At 40.8% G+C, this 16,119-nt stretch overlaps 1 long non-coding RNA gene across 2 annotated transcripts in view; it reads right to left on the bottom strand.

Moving 5' to 3' along the window:
• Window positions 1–15,740, bottom strand: part of LOC115290514 — a 483,865-nt gene extending 468,125 nt beyond the window's left edge. The window contains exons 1-2 of one of the 2 annotated variants that reach the window (XR_003908160.1): window positions 15,699–15,740; window positions 396–534 (exon numbers count right to left, since the gene is read on the bottom strand). This is a non-coding gene — a long non-coding RNA (uncharacterized LOC115290514). Of the gene's footprint in view, window positions 1–395; window positions 535–1,811; window positions 1,833–15,698 lie in introns of those variants that run through there. The other variant, XR_003908161.1, reaches the window with a different exon arrangement.
• Between the last annotated feature and the right edge of the window lie 379 nt (window positions 15,741–16,119).

Raw genomic sequence — 16,119 nt, forward strand, 5'->3', positions numbered from 1 at the left:
CTCAAGAGGCACGATTCTAAATGACAGCACCGACGCCACAAGACAGCAGAGTTGAAACCAGCAGAGGTGAAAGCAAAGACTGACATAGGTCGCGGCGCTTCTGACAAGATGGAAACAGGACACGCTCCTACTGCATTTGGTAGAAGTAACGCTGAGAACAAGAAAAACCCATGATGCCTCACTGTTGGGTATGGGCACCATCCCGAATCGCCCGTGCTTCCGGCCCCGCCGTGCCATCCACTGACCCTGGGAGTTCCAGAGCCCCGTACCCATGACTCCAACACACACACTGTCTCTCTCCTAGGGCTTTCCAGCTCGTTCCCAGAGAAGCTCGAGAGCAGCACAGCATAAGACACCGCACACTGAACACGAAGACATTTCAGCAGGTCTCTTACCTTCTGTAGCCTCTTCACGTTCAGGTTCGTGGAGGTTTATTGCCTTCCTCAGTGGATTTTTTTTTATTCTTTCTTCTCCAATTTTCAAGCTATGTCTGTCCAGACTGGTCTGCTCTGGCATCTGGCACCTGCATGGGACCTGGAAGAGACAAACTCAGTGAGGAGACTTTCTGGTCCTCCACATCGAAGGTCCTTGAGCTTCTCACAGGTGTTTTTTGCCTGCCTATGGAACTGGGCCTGTGCTACCTGTTGAGGGCATGTGTTTGGGGACAGGACGGGGTGGGGGATGGGAGGCGGTTCTTTTTTTCCTTTGGTGAATGGTACCCAACCAACCAGCAGGGAACCCCACTCAGGTTTCTCTGGGCACGGAATGCAGCGTGCTCGGCTGTCTCCAACCAAATCCCCTCTGCTATCAATTTGTAAACAACTCAGCTCTGCCTGCATAATATGTGAGCAGGCAATGCCAGCCCCACACTGTGCCCTTCCCCGCTCCCAGCCAAGCGCACCTGCTGCCCAGGGCTCTGGCTGCCGTTGCTGCTACCGCTGCTATTATGCTCTGCCTCTGCCTGCCCTGCTGCTCGCTGGGCTGGCAGCACGTCTTTCGGCGTGGGGAGGAATGTTTATTAGTTTTAATTGGTGGACACGGCTGGACAGTGACATTTGGGGAGTATTGTGTGTCATTCACCCTGTACCAGGTGCCGGCTGCGATGGCAGATGTAGGTGGATCAACTTAGAATACAACCTGCAGATTAGTGCCTTTCCAGAACAATGCAGCTGCTGTGCCTCTCCCCTACCTGTGGGGACAGGCTCTTCCCTCCGTCTTTACCACCTCTTGTGCTTTTCTACACGGAAAAGTTTTATTTATCCTGGAATACAGTGGTCTCCTTCAAAAAAGAAAATCCATCCTCTCCCCAACTCATAAATCTACTGCCTCTAAATGCAAGTATCTTTATGCATGACCCAAGCATCTCTCTGAATTTACCGTAAACATTCCATGCATGGCAAGAATTTGTAGATTTCCTGGGTAATATTCTGAATATCAACTTAGCAAATCTTTTTATACACAAATACAATGTTTTACTATCACTGTCTACTCCTACTCAACTCTGGAACTAACCTCTCACTGTTAAGAAGCCTCAAAGTTGCATGCTTTCAATGTAAAAGATTTGGGGTTTTTTGGTTTGTTTTTGTTTTATTTTTTTGTTTTTTTTGTTTTTTTAACATGTTTCGCTACTCTTCCACGTTCCGTTGCCTCACTGCTCCTCTGCCAACAGGAGTCAGGCAATAATGGCCACAGCAGATCCAGGCGGATGCACCGGCAGCCTTTCCAGCAGCACCGGGTACGAGTCACCAACTGCCTCTCTTTGACGCACTAGGCCTGGACAATGGTACAAAACCACACACACAGAACCAAACCTGGGCAAGCACTCATCTTCCGTTCCTCTACCCCAACCCATCAGCAAAGCCTTGCTTCACCAGGCCACCGGCAGCCAAAAACTTGGCTTGGAGTTGTTGCTTTCTGCTTTAAGAATGGTGGTGTGTGTCACATATAGCTTCTGCTTGTTTATACATTTATATCAGCCTCAGCTGCTGCAGAACCGAAGGGCATGTAGCTTCTGCAGCGCAAACCCAGAAACTGTAAAGCTCTGCTGCCACCTAGCGGTGCGGCAAGAGCTGCACTCATCAGAGAAAATCCAAATCTGTCTTAATAGGGCCAAGAATATCAACTTGTTAAACGTTGGCTCCAGTTTAAAAGGGGGCAATTAAGACATATACCCCATGTCCTAGGGTGTAGTGATTAAAGAGACCTGTAATGTTTGAATGACACTAGATCTTTAAACAGTAAGTGACCAAACAAAATGCCCTCGCTTGTAACTAATTATAGCATTCTTAATCGTTGATTTATAAAACAAAGTGACCCAAGCAAATAAAATCATTACATTGAATTTCTTCTCCAGATTTTCAGGGTTATTTTTTGTAGCTCGTTTGTTTGTTTTACCATCTGTTGTTTAGCTCTATATTGCTCCAACGTACAGGGAAGGCTCAGAGTGCAGTTATAAGTGGAAAGGAGATTAGCTTTGAAAAAACACACAGTTCATGTTCTAGCACAGAGTATGTAAGGCCACAGAAGGTGTCCGTCACCCTGAAACACTGGAAAATTCAGGATCTACATAACTAATGCGAAATAAGACTGCATTTACTGAATCCTATTTTCACAGGATTTTAAAGGACAATGCTGGGTACAGAAATACTGCAAAACGCAATCATTAAGTCACTTCCAAATCACTGCTGACTGGGTCTCCAGCACTGTTTGAACACAAGGAAGGGTGATGTCTAACGGAATCATGCTAGCCGTTCCTCCTCAAATGGGTTTCAAACACGAAGAATGAATGCTCTAAAAGGATCTCCTGGCTCCTTACCACTGCTCAGGATTCAACAGGCAGAGGGAGATTTAGATAATGCTAACGGTGTAGAAAGTGCAGAATCGGTGCCCTTCTCCCCTCTAAAAATGTAAAATAAGAAAACAAAACCTATGCATCATTTATGGATGCCCCCAGGATAGTCTTAAATTATGCAATCCACATACCCCTGAAAAGTTGCTTAATGCATTCCTTAGTTACTTCATGACACTGATGGTCCCCTTGGTACACACACACACACTCACACACACACACACTCGCTCGCTCACTCTTGGAGATGAGGTAGAAAGCAGGTCTGTATCTACCATGTGAGTAACGTTCATTTCGAAAGCAAATATACCAGGGAGCAGGGAAGCACAAAGGTATTTGCTAACTAAATGCTTCTTTTATCAACTCAGTGGTCTTTCTTGCTTAGAAAGCTTCTCAAACGTGAATAGGATTAAACACGCTCTCAATAAAGTTCATTACCTTAGTGGTCCTTCCCATCTTCATGTGAAATTAACTGTATCTCCTAGATGTACATCTCCTTCAGGTAGTAATTTAATGGCAATAACATCTATATCTAAGAGGGTTATTTTTCCCCTTGGATCTGCTTCACACTTAAAGATCTCTCCATGTTTAGATTAAAATCCAGAAACACTGTTTCCCTTCTGTTTTAGGGAAATGAAGAAAGTGACAAAGGAGAAACATCAAAGACCTTTAAAAGCAACAATCCTTGAAAACAATAATGCCACAAATACTTTAAACTAAGGTCAAGTGGGGGGTGGAAAGATGAATTAGGTATGGTTGCTTTGCATTAAGTAATCTCATATTTATTTTGTATTTCATCTTATACTGTCCTCTCTGTCCCTTTCTCCACCCCTTCCATGGACACACAGATACAACCTTGTCCCATCTGTTTTAACAAATCACATTCACTTTCTCTATTTTCTTTAATTTCTTTTCATTTTAAAGCGAGAGAGTACAAGTGGAGTAGGGGCAGAGAGACAGACAGACAGAGAGAATATCTTAAATGGTTTCCTGGAGACACAGCATGGAACCTAACTCAGGGCTCGATTCCACAACCCTGGGATCATGACCTGAGCCAACATCAAGAGCTGGACACTCAGCTGACTGAACCTCCCAGGGGCTCCTCACTTTCCCTATTTTCATACACATTCAAGATAAGTATTCTTAAGCCATGTTGATTTTATCATAATGCTAATTTCCCCTTCTTTTACGGTCAGACCCCAGATATATGTATATTTCTTTTTCTACCTTCTCACACTTGATTCGGCAGAATCCCCAGCACTAAATCTCAACTTGCCGAAACTAATCATCATCATCTCCTTAATTAGTGGAGGGTGGGCCTGTGACCCAGGCGTTCCCAAGGACACGGGAGGTATGCCGAGGAAGTAGGTGCCAACTCTGCATTCCCGTCACAACACTGGAAAAAAGCAGCCTTTAAGATGATTGTAGAGGATGACGGGAATTGAGCTTGTGATGACTTTAAACCCTGGGGTTCACTAATCCCAGAGCCCCTGACCTTCAAATAAAAATCAACACATTGGCCAAGCGCATCCTAACCTATGCCTGGGCTCAGTAATGTGCAGTTTCAAAAAGCACAGAAGTCTCCAGAACATGCTCTCTTCCACTACCAGCCTATTCTAATTTTTAGCCTCCTCAACACTGCTACTCAAAATTACCCTAACTATCCGGATTATTCATTCTGTCCTCCTTTACGTACATTTTTAAAAATAAAATTGTATGCATCTTACTTGATAAATCTTTTGAATCAACCTTTTCTAAACTATTCTACATGCACTATTTTAGTTCAGCCCCTCATAACTTTGCTTCTTGAAGTCTTATTACAGCCTCAAATCTTCTATTTCAAATAAATCCTACACTCTACCTGTAGCAGGGCATTGTAAACTTCAAATGCAATAGGTCCCTTTCTATGCACAATTGTGCCCCAAACACCCCTCTGCGTGCAGGTTCAAAGCAAACCTGTGCGGTCGGTAGGCACTTCTTGACCCGTCCTTGAAAACTCTAGCTTTTCTCATCCTTCTTGTCTGTATTCTCAATCGTCCAGCCATAGTGAAACATCTGTACATCTAAAATTTTGTTATTTCTTGCCTCTGGGCCTTTGCACTTTGGTTCCCTCTGCTTGTGATATGTTCCTGCATCAATCAACTGCTAGTCTAGTTTATCTCAGCTGGTGACTTTGTAGGTCTATATCTGAGCAGTTCTCTGTGGTCCTAACTTCAGCTTTGGTCGTGGGTCCCTTTCTTCTCTCCTAGCCCACTGTACCCGCCTCTGATGTACCGCTTAGTACGCCGGTACCTTTCTCTTGTTGGTAAATCTCTTCCACGAGCACATGAGCTCTTTCGGGATACGGAGCATAGCTTTATCAACACTTCATACCATGCCCGGTACAGAAGAGATTCTCAACAAATGGTTTTTGATAAAATAACATCTAATGGTTTTCCAACTTAAAAAAAAAATAATTGTAAAAGTGGTATAAATGCAAGTAGGACTGAGAACTCTTGATTCCCAGTCCTGTTATCTTTTTATTACGATATACTGTTTCAGATTAGGTTTACTCTGGACCTTAGTGTTTAAAACTCAGAACTGTCATTGAAGACAAATAGCTTCTTCTGAAGACTTTACCAAAGCCTTATAGTTAGAATGGCCTGAGGCAGATCTTTTAACCTTCCTATCGTCCTCTTTCTTATTTACAAAACAGGGGTAATAGTATTGCTCGTCTCTTTTTGCTAAGAAGATTAATGTAAGGGCCAGTGAAACCAATATCCATGGAAATGATTAAAGGCAAGGCTAAGACTCAAAAAGAATATCCTCATGCCCCTCTTTGGTTTGCTAATATAGTCTGTGTGCTTACTGAATACAAGAAATTCAATAACAGTTCAACTCAGAGTAGATTTCCCCATCACATCTGAGAAAGTGATAGGAAGCAGAGAACCACAAAGCCTCACCTATACCTGCCTTTCATCGTTATAAAATGGAGTTCAACATCTTTGTATTTCATTGTGTGTTTATGTATCAGGCAATAAGCCCTTGACCTTGTAACAGGTTCTATTTCAATGCATTTAAATCAACTCTATGTTGTATGTTTATATGTTAAAGTGTTGTGCGTTTTGATTCTACTCAGTATATGGTAGTATATATGAGTGATTTTATGGGGAAAAAATCCTAATAGTTCATGTGAAGTGAAATTTGAGTCATCTTTCAGGTCTGAGTATTTTAAGAATCATCAGAGCTATGTTGTTATGTAGATAAACGCGGGACAGAAACCACTGATTTCTCATCCTCTTCAGTTCTCCCCTCAAAGTTTACTTTAACATAGAGGCCTTTCTTGGCCAGTTTATTCAAAATGGCAGCTCCTATTCCTGGACCTAACCCCAAGACACACCACGCATGCACACCCGCGCGCACACACACACACACAAACACACACGTTTTCTTTCCTGGCTTTAGATGCCTACCTGCTCCTTGATCATCCCTGTATCACAGCACTAAGTAACACACCATTTATTTTACTTGTTGGCTGACTTAGTGCCTGTCTCTTCTTCCCAAAGTGTGTGTCTTTTGAGGGGAGAGGCAGGTTTTTGTTTTGGTTTGTGGGAAGTGTTCAATAAATACTGCCAAAATCATGAGTGTCTTCTCCTGCACGGATTTGGAGACTCTCTCAAAATAGGACCTTTTTATCCTATAACCTCTGTCCTGCTTTGTTTTCTTGACATTTTTTAACGTATCACAGTGGAAATATGTTTAGTGCCTTCAGTCATCATTCTCTAAATGGTTTTAGCATCGTTATTAAATTCCATTAAACGCTGCCACAGTTTTGTCGATGATAAGCATCTCTATCAGGATATCCTAATATCACTGCAGTATCTTCTAAAGTGTGTCATTTGGAACCTAGAGTCTCTGAGGAAGCATTCATGAATGAGGACATACAGCTGATTAAACGCTAAAAGAAAATTAACAGGCTCATATTTTGTCTCACCACTTTAAAAAAAAAATTCGCCGAGATGCAAAACATGATGATAGAAGTTAAAAGAATAGAACGATCTCCTGGCTCACCAAGTGGTCTCCCAACACCACGTGAGCTCTGCATGCCCCCCGCAGCCCGGGCACCCACCACTACGGGAAGGTAACCCCAGAAAGTCTGTTTCTAAGACAACAGCATTTTCTTTCCTGGCTTATGCTACAATAATTGTTCTTGTTACCATGTGGATCACCTGGAATTTTGCCAAAAATAATACGGTGTAAATTAACCAAACAATTAAGTGGCCCTTCAAAGGACCAAAATAGAATTTTACTGATTGAGAATATTACAGTAACTTGATAGCAATTTATACTGGGCTGCCATGGCAAAGACGCAAAATTTCAAATATTTAAAAACAGACTAGGGGCACCTGGGTGGCTCAGTTGGTTAAGCATCCGGCTTGGCTCAGGTCATGATTGCCCAGTTTGTGCATTCAAGCCTTCCGTCAGGCTCTGGGCTGGGAGCTCAGAGCCTGGAGCTTGTTTTGGATTCTGTGTCTCACTCAATGCGCACCTCCCCGCTCACACGCTATCACACTCAAACATAATAGACATTAAAAAAATAAAAACAGACTACATTTTAATTAAAGAAGTGGCGACTGAACGGAACACACCTACTAATTTTTGAAAGATTACTTTCCTGATAACATTAGAAAATAGCAAATTATATGTACATTTCAGACCCTATTTTACCATCTTCTAAATACCTTATGAGCTTATTCATCTGATGTCCAATTGTTTTTATACGATGGACAGAATACTGCTATATAGTAATGAAATAAAAACTCGTAGGCTAAAAAGTTATTAATCTTCTGTGCAAAAATGTTAGGAAAACAGACAATAAATTTAACACCATGAATAATTCACCAGTGATTTCAAAAATGTTATTCTCTTATCCTACATAAATGTTAAGACCTTCATTCTACTAGCAATTACATTTCAGTCTCATGAATATTATTAGCAGAACATGTGTTGTTTAACATTATTTCAAGCATTTTTTTCTTCTAAGTTATCAAGAAATATTTATTTGGGTTGAAGGATTTAAAAAATTACCTTTGTACATTTTAAAATTTAGTTTTATACCATGTGTCTACATAATAAATTAAACCAGATTCCTTATTCCTTCACACCAATTTTTCCATTTACAATGCTTAAGATTATAATATAATTCAGTAAAGGTTTTATATTCTTTTTTTTTAATTTGAAGGTGCCTGTAAGTACAAGTCAAGAAAAGCTACAAATGAGGGCAGGAAATGGCTGTGGTAATTCAACAGATAATTAATAAGCACTTTCTATGTATAAAGAAAGTACAGATGGGGTGCCTTGGTGGCTCAGTTGGTTAAGCATCTGATCTTTATTTTAGCTCAGGGCATAAATCACGGTTTGTGGGTTAAGGCCCCTTATAGGACTTTTGTGCTGATAGCATGGAGCCTGCCTGGGATTCTCTCCCAATATCAATCAATCAATCAATCAATCAACCTCTCTCTCTCTCTCTCTCTGTCTCTCTCTCTCTCTCTCTCTGTCTGTCTGTCTCATCCCTGCTTGCTTGCTTGCTCTCTCTCCCACTCTAAAAATAAACAAACTTAAAATACAGAGATAAGACAATGCTAATGAGCCCGACTTTTATAAATGCCAAAATGTAAACAAAACACAAGGTCTTCAGCATCTCAAAATGTGACCAAAAGATCCCTTTTTTTATGCTGATTCTCCTTCCATGCTGATTTAACACACAGGCAAAGGCTATTATAAATGTTAACAGAAAATAAAAACTTCATATCAGTGTATGATTTTCAATATTCTAGTAAGAAAAAAATCTACCAAGTATACACTTTACTTTTGAAAAGTTTTCCTAGACGTGTCCTGCCATTCTATGTCTTTTGCAGGCCTACCAGAAAAGCTGGCGAACCTGTAGTTCTCTCTACTGACAGGTGGGCATTTCACATTCCCTTTCGTTCCTTTCTGTTCAGCCAGTTTTCAACGCGTGTGATTGCTCTCAAAGCCAAGCCAATTTAAATTATTTGGGGAATAAGATTTCATTAAACACTACATCAAATGCCTCACTGAGATCAATACATATTACATCCAGTATATGGCCTTTATTCAGTAATGCCGCAGTTCTGCCAGGACCTGGAAACAAACAGGTGCTTTGTAATTTACATAGGACATCTAGGAGTCACGCTTGGCTCTCTGGAGTTTCCACATAAGTCTTTCTTTAAAATCTGTTATTTTACTAAGGAAAGGGTGAGACATATTTGAGTAAAATATTCAAACTGAATCTGCTTGCCTACTTGCAAAAGTGATTGACATTTCACCTATAACGTTTCATATATTTCAGGTTCTGTGACGTCTAAAAAGTCAATCATTCTGTATTTGAGAATGTATTCATTTCCTTACACAATTTCTATCCATTATGTTGTCAGTTTTTCACAATGAAAATAAATTTTATAATTGAATTACTTTAGTGTAAATGAATATGCACCATATACCCAATTATCAAGTTATTGGATTTTTTTTTTTTACAGCTGAATATTCAACGTTTTGGTGAAAAATCTATGCACAAAAGACAAAAATGCCACTTTCAGTATTCTGAATGTTTTATAATGATGACATCAAGGAACTCACGTCACACTAAACATCAAGGCAGCCTCACCCAACATCCCTAAAACCAAGCATGGTGTTAAGCCACTGGCAACAGAACACCATGGAGTTAACAGAGACAACGGTCATGCAGACTCTACCAACACACTCCTTAGCTGAGAATTTCAATAAGGGCAATTCAACAGGAAGTATTGAAATGGTACGCCACCGTAAACTGCAGCTTGCTGTGTGGTCTAAAACTATTGGTAATTTCTACATATCTCTAGCTGGCTTCTTCTCTTAACGTTTATTATTTATTTTGAGAGAGAAAGAGAGCAAGGAAGAGAGTGAGCACATGAGCAGTGGAGGGACAGAGAGAGAGAGAGGAAGAGTGAGAAAGAATCCCAAGCAGACTCTGTAAGCACGGAGCCTGATGCGGGGCTGGAACTCACTTAAGTATGAGATCATGACCTGAGCCTAGATCAAGAGTCCAACACCTAACCCTAACTGACTCAGCCAGCCAGGAGCCTCTATCTCTAGTTTGCTGTTAAAGCACAAACTCTGAGCTCATCAGATCTGCTTACCACATCTCAATGTCAAGAGTGTTACCAGGATGAAATTATAGAAAGACAAATTACCCATCGATCAATATTGATGCTGATGGCTGCTGACTGGTTGCAGTAGTGGTTGCAGAAGGCTGGGTGGCTGTGACAATTTCTTAAAATAAGAGAACAATGAAGTTTGCCACATTGACTCTTTCTTTCACAAATGATTTCTCTGTGGTGTGTGATGCTGTTTGATGGCATTTTAACCACAAGAGAATTGCTTTCAAAACTTGAGTTGGGGGCACCTGGGTGGCTCAGTCAGTTAAGCGTCTGGCGTCAGCTCGGGTCATGATCTCACAGTTCATGGGTTCAAGCCCCACATCGGGCTATGTACTGACAGCTAGCTCAGAGTCTGGAGCCTGTCTTAGATTGTGTCTCCTTCTCTCTCTGACCCTCCCCGGCTCACACTGTCTCTCTCATAAATAAATAAAAAACATTAATAAAAAATTTTTTTAAACTGGAGTTGATCCTTTCAAAGCCTGCCCCTGCTTTATCAAATAAGTTTCTATAATATTCTAAATCTTTTGTGATCATTTCAACGATCTTCACAGCATCTTCACCAGGAGTAGATTCCATCTCAAGAAACCACCTTCTCTGCCGCTCTGTTAGCAGCAGCTCCTCATTTATTGAGGACTGATCACGAGACCCCAGCAATCCAGTCCCCCTCTTCAGGCTTCACGTCCAATTCCAGTTGTCTTGCTATTTCTACCACGTACTGGCTTTCAACATGGCTTCCTCACTCTCTTAGTCACGTTTAGCTTTTAAAGTGTGTGATTTAAAGTGAGAGACACGCAGCTCTTCCTTCCACTTGAACACTTAGAAGCCATTGTAGGCGTATTAACTAATCTGATTTCAATATTATTTTGTCTTGGGGGATAGGGACAGAGATGGCGGAAGGGCTGGCCAATGAGGCAGTCAGAACACACACAACGTTTATTAAGTTTGCCATCCTCTATGGGTGCAGTTTGTAGCACCCTAGAACAATGACATCGGGACAAAGATCATAGATCACCGTAACAAATATAGTTCTAAAAGTCTGAAATATTGTGAGAATTACCAAAATGTGACAAAAATACCCAAAGTGAGCAAATGCTATTGGAAAAATGTCACTGATAGACTTGCTCGACACAGAGTTTCCACAAAAGTTCAGCCTGTAAAGAACATGGTGCCCATGAAGGATGACAGAGCAAAGCACAATACAATGAGGTGCACCTGCAGCGCCTTCCAGCCTGGGACTCACTCCATAACGCTATGCTATTCTTCATTCTTCAGTAAGAGGAGGCTAGCGTTGCTGTGGATTTTACAGAATTCAAAGTCCCTAAGAAAAATTGTTATAATATCTACAGTGCTTTTACAGAAATTTTTAAATTCCCAGGTGTACAGATGTAGAGAGAAACGATATTGAAAACTTGCTCAAAATTCATTGCTATAGCCCATATTTAAAATAAGTATTTTGCTCATTATATTCAATTTTATGAAGAGAAAGATCTGGAATAAATCAACAGAAGCAACTCTCTCCTTAAAAATCTCATTCCATAACATGTTTCCAATTCCCATCGACATGATGATTGTTGAAAACTCTGCATCTCCAGCCCAAACCTCTGTCACTCCAGACCTCACTTAAGGACTGTGAGTACCTCAAAGTCAAAAAGTCAAAAGTAGAACGCATCATGTTTCTTCCACATCCACATTTCAAAACAAAACCAAATAAAAATCAGGCCACGCTTCTCTTCCTTTATTCTCTAATACCAGAAGGCAGCCAAAAGCCTAGGCTCTCTGAGCAAGTCTTCCATCCAGGTTTCTTCCTACATGGAATTAGTCACCATTGCTCAATTGCTAAATACCTCTCCCCTCTTCAATATCTCTGTCTCTGCCCGTACCCTTTCACCATCCTTCTATCCCCAAATTGATCACACCTTAGATTCTTCACATTATTCTCCAGGATTAGAAGAGCAGCTGAGTTGCAACCTCACCACTTTCATTCTAAAACGTAAATGTAAAACCTGAGTTTTTCGACACCTGTGGTGAGCATAGCATAACATAGAGAGAAGCTGAATTACTATGTTACACACCCCAAACTAATCGACTACTTTGTCAAACATACTCTTGTTTTTAAACAAAAGAACCTGGATTTCTTCTCATGGCCCACCTCCTTACACAGGACCGTCATGCTCTGACCCTGGGTTACCTCCATAACCTCCTCTTTCCCACTCCTGCTCCACTCCTCCGTCCTCTCCCTGTGTTTAACTTCCGTGGGGGCTAATCTCCCTTTCTCTAGGTCTTGTCACCTGACACCCCCCCCTTTTTAACTGAGCAAAGACATTCCTCCTTCCAGCCCAGCTAAGCCCTATCTCTTCTAGGAAGCCTTCTGACCGCTGCCAATGTATCAGATGCTGCTCATAACAGTTGCCATATAAAATTAATACATCTCAATTCATAATTAGCACACAGCACTGTGTTTTCCCATTCTGAAGCTAATTTTTCAATTTATTTTAAATTTGCTGAGGCCCTACAGTCTCCAATACAGCAAAACAAGGGAATTGGATTAGATGACCTTCAACATACCTTCGGAGTGTAAATAGTTTATATTTTTGATAGCATACTAAGTAATGATTTTAAAGAAGAGGATTGCTTTCTTAAACATTTATTATGTATAAATTACTTAACAATCATTATCTCCTTTAATTTGATACCAGTGGGAATACCTAATGTTACAGTAACAGAAGCTTACTTTAAAATAGTTTAAATTTAAAAAATAACTTTATTATTTCACACATACACAACAAGCCTCTAGAAGCAAGAATTAGCTGCAGGTATGAGAGAATCCAGGGCTCGACCAGTGTCTTCAGCACTGGTTCAAGGATTCATTTTTGACTCCATGTTCCTTAGAGTTAATCTCTTAGAAACAGTGCCCTGAACAGCTAAAGCTCCCATTATTATTCATCTAATAATTCCAGGAGTAATAAAGAGTTTTTCTTTCCCAGTAATTGTAGCACAAGTCTCATTGTAGCACTGAATCTTACTGAACCTACCTGGGCCATGTGAATAATTTTTGTGACCAGGGATTGTGAAGAGCAGGCCAGGTACCCAGCCCTAAGCAAATGGTAATGGAGTCAGGCCCACCCATATCTCATCCTGAGTGCAAGGTAGGTTTTGTCACCAAAAGATAAACTCTTCTTAGAAGAGAGAGATTTATTCTGCCTAGGCAAAAACAGCACACAGTCCACAACAAATTCCAACAATTTTGTGAGGTTGGTAATATCATCCCCACATATTTTCCCAGTAGACTAGGGGTCAGCAAACTTTTTCTGCAAAGCACCAGAGAGCAAATATTTTATGATTTTGTGAGTCACAGATGGTCTCTGTCACATTTTTTTTTTACAACCAACCCCTCAAAAATGTGAAACACTTTCTTAGCTTAAGGGCTGTACAAAAATAGGCTATGTGTCAGATTTGACTTAGGGTCACAGTTTGCTGATCCCTGCAGTGGATAGTGAGTAAACCGAAGTGAGAAGTCATATCTTCTTGGTTATTAGTATTCCCAGAGCTAGCATATAGGGAGTGCTCGGGAAGCATTTGTTTGCAGAATAAATTCAGGCTTAGATCAATTAAATGAGAGTTGGAATGAGAAAATGAATTTCAAACCACCTTCATGTATAAGGTTAGAATAACCAGAAATGGAGACTCTTTCTTAGAAAGTTGATTAAAGGCATTTGACTTCAACTTCTTGGAGGAAAACTGAGTTGAAAGACAAGGGAAGACAGAATATTGTAGGGGAGGCTGGATGGCTCCATCAGTTGAGTGTCTGACTTTGGCTAAGGCCATGATCTCATGGTTTGTGGGTTTGAGCCCTGCATTGGTCTCTGTGCTGATAGCTCAGAGCCTGGAGCCTGTTTCAGATTCTGCATCTCCCAATCTCTCTCTGACCTCCCCCACTCACACTGTTTCTGTCTCTCAAAAATAAACATTAAGAAGAAAGAAAGGGAATTTGTAATGTTAAAGAAAAACTCTTCATGTAATTGTTAAAGAACACAGAGAATGCAGAGGAGTTGTGTGGCAGGACTGTAGAGGGGGAAAGACATAAAGGAACTAGGAAAACACTCTCCTGAGGCAGCACCTGCCTGAAGTACAGGCTCATGGAAAGAGACCACTGAGAGACGGGTGGGAAGGCCTTTCATTGTATTTTTTTTAATTTTTTCTTTACATTTATTTTATATTTGAGAGAGAACACAAGTGGGGGAGGGGCAAAGAGAGAGACAGACAGACAGAATCTGAAACAGGCTACAGGTTCTGAGCTGTCAGCACAAAGCCCCACGCAGGGCCCGAACCCACAAGCTGTGAGATCATGACCTGAGCCAAAATCAGACACTCAACCGACTGAGCCACCCAGGTGCCCCTCATTGTATTTTTAAACATAGGACCAATTAACTTAGGCCTCTAAGCTACTGAAGGCTACTGAACATTTATGGCCATACTCGCTAAGACAAATAGCTGTAGTAACAATCAGGCAAAATGGAGTCTTTGTGACAGCTATAGTGAAATAATGTAGGAAGAGAAATTACTACTTTATAGTAGGGAGTTCTTTAATTTGTGCCGTGTTCAGTATTTTTTCTTTCTTGAATGAACAGATGTCTTGATTTGATATATATCACTCTACCACCTCAATTATTCCATGTCATTTTTTTCTTGCATGTTGACTCCAACCAACCTCACATAAATGCAGTCATTTGATCCCAACATCTTTTTCACCTCCATGAAATCTTCTTTTCCTCTTCACATAGTTTATGCAATCATATGACTGACCTTACCCAATCTCAGCTCCTTGCTCTTCAGAGTGGCTGAAACAGTAGCCCCCAAAATAATATATCTGTGTCCTAACACCAAGGACCCGTGGATGTTATTTTATTTGCAGGGACAAGGGGTCTTTGCAGATATGTTAAAGATCTTGAGATGAGAAGATCATCCTGGATTACCCAGATGGACCCTAAATTCAGCGACAAGTATTCTTAGGAAGTACATACAAAAGACAAGGTCATGTGAAGACATATTTGAATGATGTGGCCACGAGTCAGAGAGAAGAAGAGAAAGGAAGTGACCAATGGGGCAGACACAGGAGTGATGCAGCCCCAAGTCAATAAATATCAATAGAAAGCAGAGCTGGAAAAGAAAAAGAATAGATTCTCCCCTAGAGCCTTTGGAGAGAGTTCAGCTCTGCTGACATCTTGATTTCATACTTCTGACCTCTAGAACTAGGAGAAAATAAATTTATGTTGTTTTAAGTCACCCAGTTTGTGGCCATTTGTTACAGTAACCACTGTAAACTGACATACTCCTTTTCTTAGTGTACTCTGGGTCGCTCTGAATATCCACCTCCTCTGGCCCTTACCCCATCCATGGATGGTAGCTGGAGAAAATTCACAACTCATACCATTATCAATCCATGACCACAAACTTCCCTGAGCCATTCATTCTCCTTATTCTCCCTAAGAATGATTTCTTGTCCTCACTCTCTTTCACGGAGAATAGAAATCAAAGAAGTTTTATAGATTGACACCATTCAGTAGGTGGCCATCTATCCTAGATATGTAGATTATTTATACTCTTCTCTTGACATATAAAGACAATCCTACTCCATAAGTGAATCCATCCTTTCTTACCTATCAAAGTTCAGGGCTCCAAAAATTCTTCTACATCAGGTTTTCTCTCTACTGAATCATTTCCTTCAGCATACAACTATGCATCACTTTATAACATCCACTATCCTATGTCTTTACTTATTTTGCATCAAAACTCAGTAAAAGTTACCTGAACCTACCCTCTCCAAATCCTCTGTTCTCATTTTGTGGTAATCCCATTCTAGTGGAGATTTTACCCCACACTACTCAATTATTAATTAGTGACCTGTTTAATTAAAACCTGTTGCCACTTTGGTTACTGTTGTGGATTTCCATGGTATTTACTTTCTAACACTCTTCCCTTGGTAACTCACAGCTCTCCATCATCCACATGGTTCTAGAAGGAGTTGGTATATTCACACGTGACCTCACAATCTGACTGCAATCAGTTTTGAAAGTGCAT

The sequence above is a fragment of the Suricata suricatta genome, chromosome 4 (genome assembly GCF_006229205.1).
Source record: "Suricata suricatta isolate VVHF042 chromosome 4, meerkat_22Aug2017_6uvM2_HiC, whole genome shotgun sequence".
NCBI classification, from domain to species: domain Eukaryota; kingdom Metazoa; phylum Chordata; class Mammalia; order Carnivora; family Herpestidae; genus Suricata; species Suricata suricatta.